A 5,376-nucleotide genomic window follows, 5' to 3' on the forward strand; every position below is an offset into this window, starting at 1 on the left:
ATGAGAAGCATGAATAGATTAAATCTAGCCTATTTGAAGACACACTGTAATCAACTAAAGACCAGCGTCGAAGAAACCCTGTCTAAACTTAATTCACCCGAAACTAATACTTTCCAGTTGTTCATACTTGTCAAAAAGGTCAAGGCACAGCTTAAGGATTGTCACTTGAGCCTAGACTACATTAAAAAGGAGAATGCCATTATCATGTACCGTTTTGAAAAGGACCCTGCGACTGTAAATTTGTTAGCATCAAAAACCGGCCTTGGAGAGATATTCGACATTGTTGAACAACAGATATAATTATGATTTCTGAACGAAGACAGAAGTTGACTAAAGAGGAATGTATTCTCACCAAGGTCATTCAACAAACAGTTCATATGAGAGCATGTGAGAACTAAATGTGTCAAAGTGTGAAGCACTACTCAGATATGTTTATGTATTTACTTTACAACACTGAGAAAATGGTTGATTGCCTTTATACTGATTATTTGTCTTGCACAGCCTTAATTGTTCAGAAAAAAAACCCAATACAGTAATGACTAAAACATTGTAGTTGATTTAAGCAGAGGATGATTAAGTGAATAAAAAGTATACTCATATGCTCCCTTTTTAGATATATTAAGCTGTTTAGCTCACCTGAGCACAAAGTGCTCAAGGTGAGCTATTGTGATCGGTCTATGTCTGGCGTCTGTCTTTCGTCGTCAGTCGTCCATCATCCGTCGTTCAGCGTCAACATTTGGCTATGATCATCTTCTTCTCCTAAACCGCTTGGACAATTTTAATGAAACGTCCTAGTTTGAAATTGTTCAAAGAAATGAGTTCCATGCAGAACTCTGGTTGCCATGGCAACCTAAAGGAAAACGTCAACAATTGGTTATAATCTTCATCTTCTCCTAAAGCCCTTGAACAATTTTAATAAAACTTCATAGGAATGGTCCTTGGTTGGTACTTTTTCAAGATTGTTAAAAATGACTTCCATGCAGAACTCTTGTTGCCATGGCAACCTATAGGAAAAATTACAAAACTTTTTTGGCAAATACTTGGAGGCCTAGTGTTTAAATATTAGGTGTATTACACTGCCTATTGGTTATCTACCATGTTTATTCAACTTATGCCCATAGAGAAAAATTGGCCTCATTTCATGGGTAACTAGTTCATTATAAATACAATTTATAAAAATCTGATAATTACTCTTAAATCAAGGGTAGCAAGTCTTGCTATATGGTCTCCCTTTTTGTTGGAGATTCCACTACTTTTTATTTTTAGTAACAAAGGAATAGATTTTAAATTTATTAAGTCTTCAACATAGTCACTTCTAAGGTAAATATTGTTTTTTTTAAGGGATATAGATTCAAGTAAGCAGTATACACTTTATTCATTTTTACTTAATGATTAATTTAATAATCAGACTTTTCCATTGAACTTGATGTAGATTATTGTAAACTTCATGTAGATTATTCTAAGCTACAATCTTATTTTTAGTGTGGATAGTGAATAAGCCTTGTATAAAGAAAAAAATGAATCTTAACATTTGAAGGAAGGTAATGTTGTCCTAGATGGAAGTAGCAATATCAGTTGAGGGTGCTGAATTTGTTCAGATATTTGATTTTAAGAGCTTAAGGCAGTTTATCAATGTTATTGGATGGTGCACTGTTTGTTGTTTGTGTATATATACTGAAAGTTGTTTTCAGTGTGCAGGCAATTTAACGAAGTCCAGTCAGTATGCATGCAATTAAACAAAGATCTGTCAGTGTGCAGGCAACTGAAAAAAGTCCTGTCAGTGTTCAGGTATCTATACCAAGTACTGTCAGTGTGCAGGCGACTGAACAAAGTCCTGTCAGTGTGCAAGTATGAGTATAAAATTCTGTCAGTGTGCATTTAATCATCATGTCTTGTCAGTTTGCAGGCAACTGAACAAAATCCTGTCAGTGTGCAGTCAATCACCAAGTCCTGTCAGTGTGCAGGAAACTGTGACAAGTCCTGTCAGTGTTCAGGCAACTGTGACAAGTCATGTCAGTGGTTATCCAGGCAACATGTTTGACCAGTATGTTTTTCAATATTCTTTAAGAAAAAAATGTCAAGCTTAATTGATAACAAACTCTTTTACTCAGGTGAGCAGGTGAGTCCGTGTGTCTGTGGTAAACTATGATAATTAATACTGAATTCAAATTCGACTCTAACCGCTGCACTTATAACCCTTTTATTATAATTATAATGCATTAAATAATAGAGAAGACATGATTTAACGTAATGCACTTTTTTTCTTACATCATTTTACAACGCGTAATAATACTTTTTATGACGAGACGATATAGGTGGGTTTTGTCATAGCCTTTGTGTCGACGGTGGCACCATGGAGTCTGTTGATGGTTGTCCTCGTACTCAACAAAATCCGTAATTGACATTTGTTTGAAATTTGCATTTCTTTCTATTTGCACTACGACATTATCCGTGTCACAGTATGTTTAAGAAGTATCATGGGATTATCGGAATTATTTATTATGCCTTTTGCTCATCAAGAACACAGACCTTGTTACAAGTACCTCCATCCCATACACGTTGCGTAAGATAGGTCCGTATATCCATCCCATACACGTTGCATAAACTGGGTCCGTATACCCACCCCGTACCCGTCGCATGTACGGGGTCCGTATATATACATCCCGTACCCGTCGCATGTACGGGGTCCGTATATATACATCCCGTACCCGTCGCATGTACGGGGTCCGTATATATACATCCCGTACCCGTCGCATATACGGGGTCCGTATATATACATCCCGTACACGTCGCATATACGGGGTCCGTATATCCATCCCGTACCCGTCGCATATACGGGGTCCGTATATACATCCCGTACCCGTCGCATATACGGGGTCCGTATATATACATCCCGTACCCGTCGCATATACGGGGTCCGTATATATACATCCCGTACCCGTCGCATATACGGGGTCCGTATATATACATCCCGTACACGTCGCATATACGGGGTCCGTATATCCTTCCCGTACACGTATCCATCCAGTACACGTCGCATATACGGTGTCCGTTTATCCACCCCGTACTCATTCAGTTAAAATTCGGTTTACATTCAACACCTGAAGAACACTTTGGCTCAAAAAACTTAAACTTTTTAGTATAATTGGTCATGACCAGCATATAAGCCATATTAATTTTGAAGTCAGTGGATCAAAGGTCAAGTTTGTTGTGATTAAGCCGAAAATCGGTTTCCCATCAATATCTGTAGAACACTTTGGCACAGGGACCTCGAACTTTGTAGGCAGATTAATCATGGCCAGCAGATGAACTCTATAGCTTTTGAGGTCAGTGGGTCAAAGGTCAAGGTCGTTGTGACCGTAAGCTGATAATAGGCAGCTTCCAATCAATAATTGAAAAATGCTAAGGCCTAGAGACCTCGAACTTGGTAGAGGTCCCTCAAGCATGACCAGCATACATACACATGTCTAACAAATATCAATTTGGACTGAAAAACCTTTTACTAGTTACTAAATAACGCATTTATGGAAAATATTAACTAGTAATAACAAGATTGTAACCCTGCATGTTATAGCAGAAAGCGCAAAAATATTTTATGATTGGTGAATGATAAAAGATTTAGTGTGGTCTAATATTGTCTCATAAGGTAGATATACTGTGTTTTATGCTCATTCCTTTCAAATTCAACTCGGTGTCCATCATAAGAACCATTGTTTACGACAATTGTTCATCCTTTATAGAATATTAAAACAATATTATTAACTATGGTTAATCTTATTTGTGATTAAGAGTGCATCTTTAAGTGGAATTAGCAGTTCTAGGCACATCAAGCCTGTTTTTTGTCTTATGGTATATATCTTACCAAAAAAGAAACGCGAATATTAACTACATGTAGTTAGCTTGATAATTATCGCGAAAATTAAGTGGTTAACACGAGACATTTCGCGAACGTTAACAGGTTATCTTAAGGCAGTTATATGCCACCATAGTTGTGCAATAACATGGAAAGCAATTTTTAACATTTTAACGGAAATTGTATCGCACCCAGTTGTCTTTTTTATCCCCATATTCAAGGGCACTATTGTCAGGTTCGTCTATGCTTCCTGGTTCATTATTTTGATGGAAAACGTCATTGATTCGATGAGTATTATCACTGTTTTCTATATGTTTCAACGATCATTTTACGAAACGACCTTGTGCACCGACTGAAGAGCAATTGCTCGTTTACGAAAACGCTTGTTTTAGATTAAAATAATGTCTGTATTAAAATATCTCGTGAAAACAATGCACGTTCTTACTAGGCTTCCCGACTCACTCAATGCATTTTTGCTTCAAAACAACTATTTAATACCGTTCTCTTGCGTACAAACCCCACCCGATGCTTTGTTTTGGACCATAACAGTTATTGCTATTGATTTCCGAATGCAGACAGCCAATTTTGGAGTTAAATCGGCTTATTTACGAAAATGCTTGCTGGTTCATTCTGTACATATTTAGAACCTATGTGTATCACAAATCTGGAAGATCTATGGCACACTGTATTTATCCGAATTTCCAGTCAAAAACAGTGGTAATATAGCGGGAAGCATGGACGCACCTGACATTACTGCCCTTGATATTTCTGATTTGTTTGTTTACAAAATCTACAGGGACAGCTTAGTTTAAATTCTAGCTCTTCAGTAATACTAGTTGTTTCCTTAATTTTATTATTTATACTAACATGATTGTCGTCATGGGTATTACTACTGTCACGTATATTCTTAGCCATATTGATATCAAAATCATGAAAAACATTACTGATATCCACTTGGTCAGAAATGAGTGAGTCATTGTCACATAAGCACAACATTCTTTTGGAAGTAACCTTATTAGTGAGGAAGGGTTTAATTGTTTTCCAAAAACCAGTTTGCTTGCAACCTCCAGAGCATCTCTCTAAAACATAGATCTTGATTGTATTAACTTGATTTCTCAATTGCCTGTAATTTTCCAAATTAGTTGCATTGATATTCCTTAAATATTTATTAAATAACATTTTCTAATAAATGTCTTTTAAGGCAGAATTCATGAAAGGGCTAGAAAGTAAAGGTTTCCTTCTTTGATTGATAGGAGCATGTTTTTCAAAACATTCAATTACTACTGTTGAGAATTTGTCAGAAACCGAGTTTAAATATCATCACCATTATTAATAAAAGATAAATCTGAGAGTCTAAAATAATTTAAAAAATCTGTTCCGCTTAAAAAGTTAAGTTCTTTGATTTTAATTGGATACAGTGACGGTCTCGCAAATGAAATAAACGTGCGATGATCATTTACAGTGTGAAGTATATTAAACCGTCTAGTATCATGTAATTACGCATACCTAATTTAGCAGTTACT

The sequence above is a fragment of the Mya arenaria genome, chromosome 6, assembly GCF_026914265.1.
Source record: "Mya arenaria isolate MELC-2E11 chromosome 6, ASM2691426v1".
In the NCBI taxonomy this organism is placed as follows: Eukaryota; Metazoa; Mollusca; class Bivalvia; order Myida; family Myidae; genus Mya; species Mya arenaria.